We start from the raw sequence: 16,027 nt of genomic DNA on the forward strand, positions 1-16,027 counted from the left end.
CTAAATTTCTTAATTTTACAAAAGAGATGAACTAGATAAGCACCTCTAAATCTTTGTGTGCACATAAAATGTGCCTGAAGTGATCATAATAAATGCAGATTTTCAAGCTTCACCTCTCAAAGAGTCTGGAGTGGAACCTAGGAATTTGCATTTTATGATTACCCAAAGTATTGCTGATGCATGTTGACCTAAAACAAATAGCAAGCCAGTTATTTCTCCAGCAAAAATTCGTTTATTCAGGATCAGCAAAGAATTGCAGTTTGGAGTCTGCACACCACATGCATGTCCCCACACAGCAAGAAGAGGAGAATGCTTTTATAGAGGGGAAAATGAAGTTAGGAGGGCTATAGCAAAAAAGAATCCATTGGAGGAATTGAGAGTTCAAAGTATAGTGGCTTTTCATTGGCTGATCTATGACAGTCTCTCATTGGCTGAGCTCTTCCCAGGCAAGAAGAGGAAGTCTTTCTTTTTCCAGTTGGGCTCTGCTGTTGTTGTAGAGCATAGGAGCTCCCCCTTCTGGTCTCATAACTTTATTTTAACTGAAGTTTCTCTTTATTAATTCTCACATGCAGATGGTCCAAAGTGCGTTCTTTGAAAAACACTGAGTTAGATTTTATCTGAGTGCCTCCAACTCTGACAGTGACTTGTTCTAAGATTTGACCATCACAGAGCAGGGATGTTGGTTGATCTAGTGTTTTGTGTTCTTTGTGGCCAGGTGGTGAGACACAGCAAAAATCATTTTGGATGTGGTGTGAGAGAATTGCACTTAGTTTCCCTAAGGCTCCTTTTTCAATCACAAAATGCAGATAATCACTCTTATGTACAGGAAAATGTGAAATTGAAATGAAATAATGTAGGTACAAGTGCCCAGCCCATTGTTGGTGCTCATAAAATATTAATTTATCAAGAGAATTTAAAGGTGTGTTTTGACTTCCATTGTGAACTATCCCTTTCTTTAATCCCAACTCTTCAGCTTCTCATGGAAGGCCATCCACATCTTCTACCTGCTTGCCCCATCTCCCATTATTCCCTCTCACACCCTTTTCTCTGATCATGTCAAATGCTGCCCATTCCATGAAACTTGATGTTTTTCTTTGATGATTTCCTATGGGCCCTTCTCATCCTTCACCTAGTTACTTCCTTTTCTCCTAGGATGACTTTCTCAATCCCCCAACCTCTCATCTGTGTTATCTTAGAGCCCCATATACCTCCATGGTAGCACTTACCAGGTTGCATTGTTTGACCACTGATATGTTTGTTTTATTCACCTGCCACATATTAATATTGGGTTATCACTTAGAATAACCCTGACTGACAGGACAGAGGAGAGTCTACACTGACCCGTATCAGACTTGCCATGAGTGACAAGTCAATCTTTGTTGTATTAGGACACTGCAATTTGGAGGGCTGTGATAGCTAGCAAAGCCTATCTTGACTAATTCAATTTACAACAAACAGCATAGAGGAAAATGTCCAAACACGTATGGGGGAAAAGTTAAAATTCATACAAAGAACAGAGGAGAGTTAATATCTGACACCAATTCTGATGTGTGAGTTTTCCAAAATCACCAAGCAATTCTCTGACACCAGCTGGATGTCCTAACAATTCAACTCAACTCTGACACTATCTACCTGGAAATAGTGTCAGATTCCACAGGTTAAGTGTTCAGTGCTATAAGACTGCCCCACCACCACCACTTCAGATGCCAATCACAAGTCCAGGTTGTCACCTGTGCTGTAGATTGGAGGTTCCAACGACTTCCTGTTGGATTGAATTAATTTCCTAGAGTGGCTCACAGAAATCAGAGGAACATTTTACTTGCTAGATTACAGGTTTCTTATAAAAAGATGTAACTCAGAACAGCCAGATGGAAGAGATGCACAGGGCAAGGTATGAGGAAAGGGTGCAGAGCTCCCATGCTCTCTACAGTGTGCCACTCTCCCGAATCCCCACATGTTCACCAACCCAGAAGCTCCCCAAACCCAGTCCTTTTAGGGTTTTTTCCTTTTTTTTTTATTGGAATATAGTTGATTTACAATGTTGTGTTAGTTTCAGGTGTACAGCAAAATGATTCAGTTATACATATACATATATTCATTCTTTTTCAGATTCTTTACCCATGTAGGTTATTACAGAATATTGAGTACAGTACCCTGTGCTATACAATAGGTCCTTGTAGGTTATCTATTTTATATATAGTAGTGTGTATATGTTAATCCCAAACTTCTCATTGATCCCTCCCCCACTTTCCCCTTTGATAACTATAAATTTGTTTTTGAAATCTGTGAGTCTGTTTCTGTTTTGTAAATAAGTTCATTTGTATCATTTTTAATTAGATTCCATGTATGAGTGATATCATATGATATCTGTATGACTTACTTCACTTAGTATGATAATCCCTAGGTTCATCCATGTTGCTGCAAATGGCATTATTCATTCTTTTTTATAGCTGAGTAATATTCCATGTGTATACGTACCACATCTTCTTTATCCATTCCTCTGTCAATGGACATTCAGGTTACTTCCATGTCTTGGCTATTATAAACAGTGCTGCAATGAACACTGGGGTGCATGTATCTTTTCAAATTATGACTTTCTCCAGATATATACCCAGGAATGGGATTGCTGGATCATATGGTAGTTCGGTTTTTAGAACTATCGTATGTGTAATGGAGGCTTCGCTACACAGGCTTGATTGATTAAACATTGACCATTGGTGATTGAACGCAATTTCCAGCCCCTCTCCCCTCCCTAGAGATGGGGGTGGTACTGAAAGTTTTAACCCTCCGATCACATGGTTGGCTCCACTGGCAACCAACCCCCATCCTTAGGTAATTTTCCCAAAGGGGTGTTAACCCCCCTCATTAATATAACAAAAAAACATTTTTATAGCTCTCATCACAAGAAATTCCAAGGGTTTTAGGATCTCTGTGTAAGGATCAGTGATGAACAAATATGTATTTCTTATAAATCATAGTGTTACAGGATATAACTTTATACTAATGGGCATCTGAACAGCTATGGGCTTAATTGAGTCCCGCTCCTCAAATTCATATGTTGAAGCCCTAACTCCCAAAGTAATCGTATTTGGAGATGGGGCCTTTGGGAGATAATTAGGTTTAGATGAGGTCATGGGGATGGAGCCTTCATGATGGGATTAGTGCCCTTATAAGAGGAGACGTGCTCTCTCTCCCTACCAAGTGAGGACACAGCACGAAGGCAGCTGTCTGAAAACCAGGAAGAGAGCTATCCCCAGAACCTGACCATGGTGGTACCCTGATCTCAGACTTCAAGCCTCCAAAACTGTGAGAAAATAAACATCTGTTGGCTAAGCCACCCAGTCGATGGTATTTTGTTATGGCAGCCCAAACTGACTAAGACATGGACTTTGTGACTACTTAGTAGATAACTAGCATATAGTTGATAAATGAATAAATAAAAGCCTTCCCTAAATTCTGCAGCTATACCCAGGAGAAGCAACACCAGAGAGTTCCCTTCAAAGCTGTTCCCTCTGCTCCTGAAGAAAGCATTTGGAGGTAGTGAGTTCCTTGTCACTGGGAATTTCAAATGTGGCCAGTTATTTGGTGGACTGGGCAGGTAAATAGGAGATAGAATTAAGTATGTGGAAATTTATTTATTTATTTATTTATTTATTTATAAAATTGTCAGATCTACCAAAGAGCCAGTGTGATGTGCCAGAAAGAGCTCAAGATGTGCAGTAAAATAACTGGATTTGGGGACCAAGGGTTTGCAAGGCTGTGTGACCTTGGAGAGACCACTCAAACTATCTGAGCCTCTGTAAAATGAGGGCAATAAAGTCCACCTCACATGGCCACTGTGGAGCTTACAGCTCTAAATATCTGTCTAGATGGAAGGATATCGTGGTGGCTGCCTTATGATCTCAACCAACCTAAGAGTTCCTGACAACGTTCCAGTGTTCCTGCATGCCACACAAGAACACGGGCAGACTCGCCGGCCCCCTGCTGGTGAACAGCTGGCACTGCACATTATCTCCGTCATTTGGAGCCTCTCCAACCCCAAGGTTTGAGGGTTCCTTTCCACTCTAGCAAGCGTTTGCCTCATTCAGTCTCGGGGCTGTACAGGTAGCCTCGTGGGTTATTAGCATTCTCTGACAAAGGATCACTGGGTGTCATAGTTTCCACAGAAAAAAAAGGGGTAGAGTGTCCCTAAGACTAGAGGACGTTAAGCTAGAGGAAAGTGCACTGGCTTTGAAGTCAGACATGCTTGAGTTTGCAGACCCTACCCTGTGCCCTTTCTAGCTGAGACACCTTGGGCTTCTCGTTGGCACTTACTGAGAGCCACTTGGTTGTCCCCTTTCTTTTTTTTTCTTTTTTTTTTTTTTTTTTTTTGGTACGTGGGCCTCTCACTGTTGTGGCCTCTCCCGTTGCGGAGCACAGGCTCCGGACACGCAGGCTCAGCGTCCATGGCTCACGGGCCTAGCCACTCCGCGGCATGTGGGATCTTCCCGGACCGGGGCACAAACCTGTGTCCCCTGCATCGGCAGGCGGACTCTCAACCACTGCGCCACCAGGGAAGCCCTTGGTTGTCCCCTTTCTGAGGCCACTTGATCTTTTAAGAAAACACCAAAATATTAAGAGAAATAAAAATGTGTTAGCTGAGACCAGCAATTTCCTTTTACTAAAAAGGTTGTCACTCCATCACTGTAGAAAACAGAACAAATTTCCCACAGCAACCATCTTTTTTTTTTTTTTTTTTTTTTTTTTTTCCTCACGGTCTTCACGTGGTGGCCCACAGCAACCATCTTACAGGCACAGATGAAGAAACTGAGGCTTAGAGAGATTAGTTAATCTATCCAAAAGCACTAGGTTTATTTTTATTTCTATTGTTTTGTTGTTTATTTTAACTGTGGTCATCATCTTAAATTCAAGGAAAAACCCATTACGTAGAGGAGGAACGTGTAGGTGCAGGAATAGGGAATGGAGGGAGAAACCAGGAAGTCATTTCCCATGGAGGAAGGCAATTCTATTCCAGGGAACCCCCAAGAGAAACTCCCAGGTCCCTTGCTGGGGGCCAACTCAGCCTGAGCCCCCACCCTCTAAGTATCAGCTGAGCAATTTTAATCTGAGGGCATCCCCGTGCCCTTATCCATGAGGACATTCAGCTCTCACTTTCCCGTTCACTCACACAAGCTATTAAGCAACTGTGACATTCAGGAACCCAGCTAGGTGCTAAAGACACAAAAATGAACGGCATACAGGTCTTAGCCCTTTCGGAGTTCAAGTTCCAGTGGGGAGACAACCATGTAGACCAACAATATCATTAGTTCATTAATCATGCCACAAACGTTTATTGATCCCTTAGGAGTTGAGGGTACATCACAAAATATGACACTGTATTCTGTCCTCAAAAGCTCACAACCTCACAGGTGATATAGAGAAATAAGCCAAAATCCAACACAACATGAAAATCAAGAGGCCCCAGGGTCTCAAATCTTGGATGAAGGACAGGGAATCTCTGTCTTGGATGACTGAGGAGGGATGAACAGAAGATGTGATGTTTGTGCTGCGTTTTTAAGAGGCATTATTTTAAGAGGAGCGAGGGGATGAACCCCCAAGGAGACAGAACAGCACATTCACACTCTCACTGACCTGGGAGTGGGTCTGGTAAGTTCAGGGAACAGGTGTGTTGGCTGAGTCAGGAGAGAACCAAGGAAACAAAGAAGGGAGTGGATGCAGACTAGGAGAGCTGAATGTGCAGAGTGAAGGGTCTGGTGTGCCAAAACATGTTTCGATTTTATCCTACGGATAAAAGGAACCAGCAAGGCCTAACAGGTCAGACATGTTTTTTGTTCGTTTGCTTTCCTTTTGTTTTTAAGAAAGATTACACCATCAGCAGTATGAGAAATGAATAGCCAATAATGTGACTCATGAAGTGCTTGGATGAGAAATGAGGACATTAACTCAGGCCTTGGCATAGGAAAGGAAGGAAGAGATTAGAGTCAGGAGACATTTCTGAGCTCAAAACCATAAGACTTGCAGCTAACTGCTTGTAAATAATAGTTCATAGTTATTGAGGACTATTATGCTCTTGGATGACATTAGGCACTTCATCTGCATTATCTCATTCAGTCCTCACAAGAGCCTCAGAAGTTATGCGTTTGTGTATTCTATTTTTCAGATCTGTAAACAGAGGCTTAGATTTGGCCCCAGCTCTGTCCCAAGTATAAGCATTGAGCCAGTGACAATACTGCCTCCCACACTTGGTGTGGATGAAGCAGAGGGGGAAAGAGTGACATGGAGTTTTCCAGCTTGGGAAATACTTTTGGGGAAAGAAGTTACACTTGCTGCTGGACATGGGAGCCCTGGGATGGCCATCACACAGCCATTACACGTGTGCATCTGGAGCTCAGAAAAGGATCTTGGCTGGACCCACAGAATTAAGCATTCTCAATAGATAAGAGGTTAAAACTATGACAGTGGATGAGATAATCTGTGGAGCAGCAGAGGAAAAAGACAAGAGGGTCAGGGACGGAGCTTTGGGGAATGTCAATATTCCAAGGAGCTGGAGGAAAGGAACCTGTGGAGGAGGGTGATAAGAGGTAGCCAACGGCAAGAGGAAACCCAGGACAAGCATGTTCCCTCAGTGTGGCTCCTATCTATTTGGGTTTTCTCTGCCAAGGAAAGCTTGGTGTAATCAAGAGAACAAAAAAACACATGTGGCCTGTCAGCCCTTTGATGTTACCTGTCAGCCCTTTGATGTTCTCTGTTACCCCCAAGATAAAATTTCAATGAAAACATTGAAATTACACCATTCTAGAGTTGATCTCTCAGAAATGCCACCTTTTATACTTCCCCTTGCATAAGAGCTTTGATTTCTGTACTCAGGACAGACCCCTGCAAATGAAAAAAAAAAAAATTCTCCCCTGGTGCCACATTGAGCAGCTGGTGTAGAATGCCGTCAACATGTGTTTCAAAGTCCACAGAAATAAAATGGTCTGTGTTCTCAAATGGCAGGATTGTCTATGTAGAAAATCCCGAAGAATTGACAAAAACAAAACAAAAAACAAACAAACAAACAAAAAAACCCTTCTGGAACTAAGAAGTGTAGAAAAGTCACAGGATACAAGGTTATAAGGTTAATATACAAAAGGATACAAGGTTAACATATAAAAGGATACAAGGTTAATATACAAAAGTCAATTGCTTTCCTCTACACCAGAAATGAACAGTTGGAATTTGAAATATACAATTTACAATAGCAGCAAAACCAATAAAATATTTAGGTATAAATCTAACTACATAGGTATAGGATGAATATGCAGAAAACTATCCAACTCTGATGAAATAAATCAAAAAAATGATCTTAATAAATGGAAAGATATTCTGTGTTCATAGATTAGAAGACTCAGTATTGTTAAGATAGCCATTCTTTCCAATTTGATCTATAGATTTAATGCAATCCCAAACAAATTTCGGCAAGATATTTTGGATATATTGCCAAACTGGTTCTAAAGTTTATACAGAAAGGAAACACACCCAGAATAGCCAACACAATAGTGAAGGAGATGACTGAAGCTGGAAGACTTACACTACCTAATTTCAAGACTTGTTATAAAACTACAGCAATCAAGACTGTGTGGTATTGGCAAAAGAATAGGTACATAGATCAATAGAACAAAATAGAGAGCCCAGAAATAGACCCACACAGATATAGTCAACTTATCTTTATTTTTTTTTATTATTATTATTTTTTTTTTTGCGTTACGCGGGCCTCTCACCGCTGTGGCCTCTCCCGTTGCGGAGCACAGGCTCCGGGCGCGCAGGCTCAGCGGCCATGGCTCACGGGCCCAGCTGCTCCGCAGCATGTGGGATCTTCCCGGACCAGGGCACAAACCCGTGTCCCCTGCCTCGGCAGGCGGACTCCCAACCACTGCACCACCAGGGAAGCCCCAACTTATCTTTAACAAAGGAATAAAGACAATTCAATGAACAAGAGATAGTCTTTTTAAGAAATTGTGCTGGCCAAATGCTGAAGCAAGGTTGAGTAAGATTTATCCAGGTTTTGATAATTAGGAGAGCATGGTTGATTTATAAAACAGTGAGGTCAGAGAATAAGTGATTAAGAGGTGACAATATAATGACCAACTCCTGTTTAACCTGCTTAACATCTTATTATTTCATAACCTCCTAAGCCTAACAATGGTGATGATTCTTAACACTAATTCAAATCCAAGATCTGAGACTTTTTTAAAAATTGATAATGCTGAATCTTAATAATAATTTATACATACTGACATCAGTTTCCAAGTGTTGCTCATAGAGCTTTATGCATATTAACTTCTTCATTCCTCCCAACAGAGTTATTACTAACACTACCAGATAAGTGAACTGAGGAACAGAGGCATTATGTAACTTACCTAATATCAGAAAGATAGTAAGCAGGCAAGCCAGGAAAGTCAAACCATCTGATTCCAGAACCTTGTGAATTTAAGCACTAAACTGTTGTTTTTGTTTATTTGCTTTTCCTGATTTTATTGTTGACTAGTTCACAAAATTATTTCCAACAAAATAAATGATGAAAAATTGAGTGCAAAAAAAGAAAAAGAAAGAAAGAAATTGTGCTGGAACCATTAGATAGTCTATATGCAAGAAAAGAAAAAAACAGAACCTAGACACAGACTTCACACCTTTCACAAAAATAACTCTAAATGAATCCTAGACCTAAATGGAAAATGGAAAACTGTAAACCTTCTAGAAGAAAATATAGGAGAAAAATCTATGTGACCTTGAGTTTGGCAATTTATTTAGACACAACATCAAAAGTACAATTCATGAAAGAAAAATTGATAAATTGGACTTCATTAAAATTAAAAATTTCTACTCTGTGAATGACAATGATAAGAGAATGAAAAGACAAGCCACAGACTGGGAGAAAACATTTGCAAAACATATATCTAATAAAGGACTTGTATCCAAAATATGTAAAGAACTCTTAAAACTCAACAAGAAGACAAACAATCCAATTTTAAAATGGACAAAATACCTAAACAGACTTTGCACAAAAAAAGAGATACAGATGACAAATAAGCATATGAAAAGATGCTATCATTTGTCATTAGGGAATGGCAAGCTAAAATTAGAGTGAGATACCACTACACACCTATTGGAATGTCTAGAATCCAAAAAACTAAGCTAGTGAGGATGTGGAGCAACAGGAATTTTCACTCATTGCTGAACGCATTGGGAACACAAAATGATATAGTTCTTTTGGAAGATTGTTTGGCAGTTTCTTACAGAGTTAAACATAGTCTTACCATTTTATCTAGGGATCTATCCAAATTGACTTGAAAACATATTCACACAAAAATTTGCATGGAAGTATTTACAGCAGCTTTGTTCATAATCAGCAAAAACTGGAAGCAACCAAGATGTCCTTCAATAGGTGAACAGTTAAACAATCTGTGGTACGTCCGTACAATGGAATATTATTCAGCAATTAAAAAGAAACAAGCTATCAAGCCAGGAGAAGACATGGCTGACTTTAAATGTATATTAATAAGGGAAAGAAGGCAGTCTGAAAGGGCTATATACTGTATGCTTCCAATTATATGACATTCTGAAAAAGACAAAACTATACAGACAGTAAAAAGATCAATGGTTGCCAGGGGTTCAGGGCTTCTTTGGCGGGGGTGGGGGGGTGTTGAGTAGGTGAACTACAAAGGATTTTTAGGGAAGTGAAACTACTCTGCATGACATTGCAATTATGAAACTTGACTGTGCACTTGGCAAAACCCATTGAACCATACAGCACAAAGAATGATCCTAAATGCATGCAAACATTTTTTAAATCATTTAGGAGGTAGGCACAGTTCCAAGATAGAACACAGGATGTATTTTCTTTCATCTAACTGTATTACAAATGTATGAAACAAGCTCACTGGAGGTAGAGTGTGCTGGAGGTGCAGGGGGAGGCTAGCGAGGCTGGAGCACAGCGAGAGAGGGGAGAAATAGTAGGAGATACGGTCAGAGGCAAAACGAGGAGCAAGATTGAGTAGGACCTTTCAGGCCAGAGTAAGGACTTTGGCTCTTACTCTGAGTGACATGGGAGAGAAACCATCAGAGGGTTCTGAGTAGAAGAAAGACATGATCTGACTTGGTTGGATCTTAACAGTTTCTCTCTAGCTCCTGTGTTGAGAATAGGAGCCTGTCCTCCTCCAGGCCTGGGAGACGGCAGAATCAGGGAGTCCAATTAGGAGGCCATCGTAGCATTTCAAGTGATAGATGATGATGCATGGAACCAGCATGTTAGCCAGGGAGGTGCTGAGAAGCAGCTGAATTCTGAATATATTTTGAAGGGAGAGCCAGCCGGGTGAGGGGAATGAGAGAAAAAAAGGAGTCAGTGATGGCCCCAGGGATTTGGGGCCTGGGCAACTAGAAGCATGGCATCCACTTGCTGAGCTGGGGAAGACAGCAGTGTGAGCAGTTTCAGAGGAACGACCAGGAGCTCAGATTTACACATCAAAGTTGTCAATGCTACTAGATAGCCAAGTGGAGATACGACCAGAGTTAGAATTTTAACCTAGTGTTAAGGAAAGGTGTTTTGGCCATAAATATTAATTTGAGAGGTAAAGGTGATGAGTTAAAAGAGAGATCCCAAAAGACCATGAACAGAAGGAAATTAAAGGAAGAAGCAAAGAGCTGGACCTTAACAGAAGAGGGGACTCATCACCTTCTGAGGCTGATGTGAAGAAAGAAAAAATATGAAGAACTGCATGTGGGAATATGGTTGCAGGAACATTTGCAAGGTCACAGGATGTTGAGAGAGGTCTTGATGGATGGGCCCCAATTTTCTCTGCTGAGAGTAAGAGGGTTGGGATGGAAGCTTGAGGAAGGAAGTGAAATGTGAGAATATTTGTGAGAACAGTGGGAGCAGGAGCTGACCAAGAGCAAGTAGGAGACTTGTCCCAAGGCAGCACTGGAAACCCCTCTGGGAGGCGGGGCGGGGCTCCTCTCAGATCTCCAAGTCTCAGGAGAGGCTGCCTTGCCACTCTACATGCTGATGTGCCAAGAGTGGTTTTATTGCCAGAAGTACCAGGACTCCAACACCCAACACACCCCTGCAGCCAGTGCCCCAGCATGTTTGCATCTCCAGGCATTCTCCCTTCCTTCCTGCACCTACACCAGCTAGGCACCCCGCCTCCTCACCCAGCAGGTCCAGGTATTCAGCTCTGGCAAAGGTGCTCCAACCCCACACCCACCTGTGACTCCCCAGCCCCCAGCCCTGGCCAGGGAGCCAGCTCACCTGCACCATCTACTGGCCCAACCAGGGTGGGACTCCAGCTCCCTTCTGCTGCTGTTCCTTCACCCACCCTCCACCCCAAGAGCCACAGGACTCAGAGCCCTTACTGGGACCCTCAGACCCCAAGGCATCTCAGATGTGGAAAATGCCCAGGTCACCTGATTCAACCCCACAGTTGCAGAAGAGATACTGAGGACATTCATTCATTCCACAAATATTTATTAGGCTACTATTATGTGCTAGTGTACCGACATCATCCCAGGAGCTGGGGGTACACTGGGGAGGTCTAGTGAGGAAGACAGGTATAAAATAACAGCAGAATTAAAGATACAGTTCCAAATCGTGAAGTGCTGGAAAGGGGCAAGTTTATGAATGAGTGTATAGCTGTGGGGGAGGAGGGGTGGGGGTGGGTTCATCTCTGAACACATAACATTTAGACTGGGAACTGAAGGATGAATAGAACTTGACAAGGCAAAGAAATGGAGGAGGCGGAGGAGGACATTTCAGACAGAGTTAAGCCCTGAGGTCCACAGCCCATGACCACCTCATGTCAGTTCCCTGGTGACTCTCCCTCATCTCATTCCCACCCATCTACAGATGAAGACCTCCCTAAGGAGGGGCAATATTAGTTGCCTTTAGCTTACTCAGCATGAAAATATGTGGGTATTTTATATTTCAATTTATGTGTAACATTGTAAGTTCTCCCTCTCTTTTTCCTTTAAATACCAATACAGAAAATTTCATTATTACTTAAACTTGACAGAATAGAAAACCAAAAGGGTTAAACAAGCATCCCTGGCTTCATAGGAACTAGAATCTAAACTAAGATTCCGTGTGGTTTTAAGCAGTAACACACCTTTAACATCCTCAAACACCAGAAGTCTATGGATCGTGAAGCTCCATCCACCCTCCACAAGCCGTGCATCCATCAGAAAAGTCCTTATACAAGTTCTATTTGGCTTACTATATAAATACAATGCTATCTCCACGTGCCAGCTTCAGTAACAGGCCAGCATACCAAAGCTAACTTGAAGGGCTAAGGGGCCATGGTACCAGAAGATGCACAGTCACAGTGTGGACCGCATCATGTGCACATAAAAGCACTAAGAGAGGGAAGATAATTAAGAACAGAGTTAAGATCCACCAGGGGGCAGACAACGGAAGCAAGAAGAGCTACAATCCTGCAGCCCTTGGAAGGAAAACCACATTCACAGAAAGATAGACAAAATGAAAAGGCAGAGGACATTGTACCAGATGAAGAAACAAGATAAAACCCCAGAAAAACAACTAAATGAAGTGGAGATAGGAAATCTTCCAGAAAAAGAATTAAGAATAATGATAGTGAAGATGATCCAGGACCTCAGACAAAGAATGGAGGCAAAGATTGAGAAGATGTAAGAAATGTTTAACAAACACCTAGAAGAATTAAAGAAAAAACAGAGATGAACAATACAATAACTGAAATGAAAAATACACTAGAAGAAATCAATAGCAGAATAACTGAGGCAGAAGAACGGATAAGTGACCTGGAAGACAGAATGGTGGAATTCACTGCCATGGAACAGAATGAAGAAAAAAGAATGAAAAGAAATAAAGACAGCCTAAGAGACCTCTGGGACAACATTAAATGCAACAACATTAGCATTATAGGGGTCCCAGAAGGAGAAGAGAGAGAGAAAGGACCCAAGAAAATATTTGAAGAGATTATAGTCGAAAACTTCCCTAACATGGGAAAGAAAATAGCCACCCAAGTCCAGGCAGTGCAGAGAATCCCAGACAGGATAAACCCAAGGAGAAACATGCCGAGATACATGGTAATCAAACTGACAAAAATTAAAGACAAAGAAAAATTATTGAAAGCAACAAGGAAAAAACAACAAGTACCATACAAGGGAACTCCAATAATGTTAACAATTGATTTCTCAGCAGAAAATCTACAAGCCAGAAGGGAATGGCATGACATATTTAAAGTGATCAAAGGGAAGAATCTACAACTAAGATTACTCTACCTGGCAAAGATCTCATTCAGATTCGATGGAGAAATCAAAAGCTTTACAGACAAGCAAAAGCTAAGAGAATTCAGCACCACCAAACCAGCTCTACAACAAATGCTAAAGGAACTTCTCTAAGTGGGAAACACAAGAGGAGAAAAGGACGTACAAAAACAAACCCATAACAATTAAGAAAATGGTAATAGGAACATACATATTGATAATTACCTTAAACATGAATGGATTAAATGCTCCAACCAAAAGACACAGGCTCACTGAATGGATACAAAGACAAGACACATATATATGCTGTCTACAAGAGACCCACTTCAGACCTAAGGACACATACAGACTGAAAGTGAGGGGATGGAAAAACATATCCCGTGCAAATGGAAATCAAAAGAAAGCTGGAGTAGCAATACTCATATCAGATAAAATAGACTTTAAAATAAAGAATGTTACAAGAGACAAGGAAGGACACTACATAATGATCAAGGGATCAATCCAAGAAGAAGATATCACAATTATAAATATATATGCAGCCAACATAGGAGCACCTCAATATATAAGGCAACTGCTAACAGCCATAAAAGAGGAAATTGTCAGTAACACAGTAATAGTGGGAGACTTCAACACCTCACTTACACCAATGGACAGATCATCCAAACAGAAAATTAAAAAGGAAATGCAAGCTTTAAATGACACAATAGACCAGATAGATTTAATCGATATTTATAGGTCATTCCATCCAAAAACAGCAGATTACACTTTCTCCTCAAGTGCACACAGAACATTCTCCAGGATAGATCACATCTTGGGTCACAAATCAAGCCTCTCAGTAAATTTAAGAAAATTGAAATCATATCAAGCATCTTTTCTGACCACAACGCTATGAGATTAGAAATCAATTACAGCAGAATAAAACGTAAAACACACAAACACCTGCAGATTAAACAACACATTACTAAATAACCAAGAGATCACTGAAGAAATCACAGAGGAAATCAGAAAATACCTAGAGACAAATGACAACGAAACATGACAATCCAAAACCTATGGGATGCAGCAAAAGCAGTTCTAAGAGAGAAGTTTATAGCAAACAAGGCTACCTCAAAAAACAAGAAAATCTCAAATAAACAATCTAACCTCACCCCTAAAAGAACTAGAGAAAGAAGAACAAACAAAACCCAAAGTAAGCAGAAGGAAAGAAATCATAAAGATCATTGCAGAAATAAATGAAATAGAAACAAAGAAAACAATAGCAAAGATCAATAAAACCAAAAGCTGCTTCTTTGAGAAGATAAACAAAATTGATAAACCATTAGCCAGACTCATCAAGAAAAAGAGGGAGAGGACTCAAATCAATAAAATTAGAAATGAAAAAGGAGAAGTCACAATGGACACTGCAGAAATACGAAGCATCCTAAGAGACTACAAGCAACTCTATGCCAATAAAATGGACAAGCTGGAAGAAATGGACAAGTTCTCAGAAAGGTATAACCTTCCAAGACTGAACAAGGAAGAAATAGAAAATATGAACAGACCAATCACAAGTAATGAAATTGAAAACTGTGATTAAAAATCTTCCAGCAAACAAAAGTCCAGGAACAGATGGCTTCACAGGCAAACACTATCAAACATTTAGAGAAGAGCTAACACCCATCCTTCTCAAACTCTTCCAAAACTTTGCAGAGGTAGGAACACTCCCAAACTCATTCTATGAGGCCACCATAACCCTGATACCAAAACCAGACGAAGATGTCACAAAGAAATAAAACTACAGGTCAATATCACTGATGAATATTGATGCAAAAATCCTCAACAAAATACTAGCAAACAGAATCCAACAGCACATTAAAAGGGTCATACACCATGATTAAATGGGGTTTATCCCAGGAATACAAGGATTCTTCAATGTACACAAATCAATCAATGTGATACACCATATTAACAAACATGAAGAATAAAAACCATATGATCATCTCAATAGATGCAGAAAAAGCTTTTGACAAAATTCAACACCCATTTAGGATAAAAACCCTGCAGAAAGTAGGCATAGAGGGAACTTATCTCAAAATAATAAAGGCCATATATGACAAACCCATAGCCAACATCGTCTTCAATGGTGAAAAACTGAAACCGTTTCCACTAAGATCAGGAACAAGACAAGGTTGCCCACTCTCACCACTCTTATTCAACATTGTTTTGGAAGTTTTAGCTACAGCAATCAGAGAAGAAATAGAAATAAAAGGAATCCAAATCAGAAAAGAAGTAAAGCTGTCACTGTTTGCAGATGACATGATACTATACATAGAGAATCCTAAAGATGCCACCAGAAAACTACTAGAGCGAATCAATGAATTTGGTAAAGTTTCAGGATACAAAATTAATGCCCAGAAAGCTCTTGCATTCCTATACACTAATGATGCAAAATCTGAAAGAGAAATTATGGAAGCACTTCCATTTACCACTGCAACAAAAAGAATAAAATACCTAGGAATAAACCTACCTAAGGAGACAAAAGACCTGTATGCAGAAAACTATATGACACTGATGAAAGAAATTAAAGATGATACAAACAGATGGAGAGATATACCATGTTCTTGGATTGGAAGAATCAATATTGTGAAAATGACTATACTACCCAAAGTGATCTACAGATTCAGTGCAATCCCTATCAAATTACAAATGGCATTTTTTACAGAACCAGAACAAAAACTCTTAAAATTTGTATGGAGACAAAATAGACTCCGAA

Source organism: Aethalodelphis obliquidens, unplaced genomic scaffold (assembly GCF_003676395.1).
Source record: "Aethalodelphis obliquidens isolate GAN/ISIS:26980383/991018 unplaced genomic scaffold, ASM367639v1 scaffold90, whole genome shotgun sequence".
In the NCBI taxonomy this organism is placed as follows: domain Eukaryota; kingdom Metazoa; phylum Chordata; class Mammalia; order Artiodactyla; family Delphinidae; genus Aethalodelphis; species Aethalodelphis obliquidens.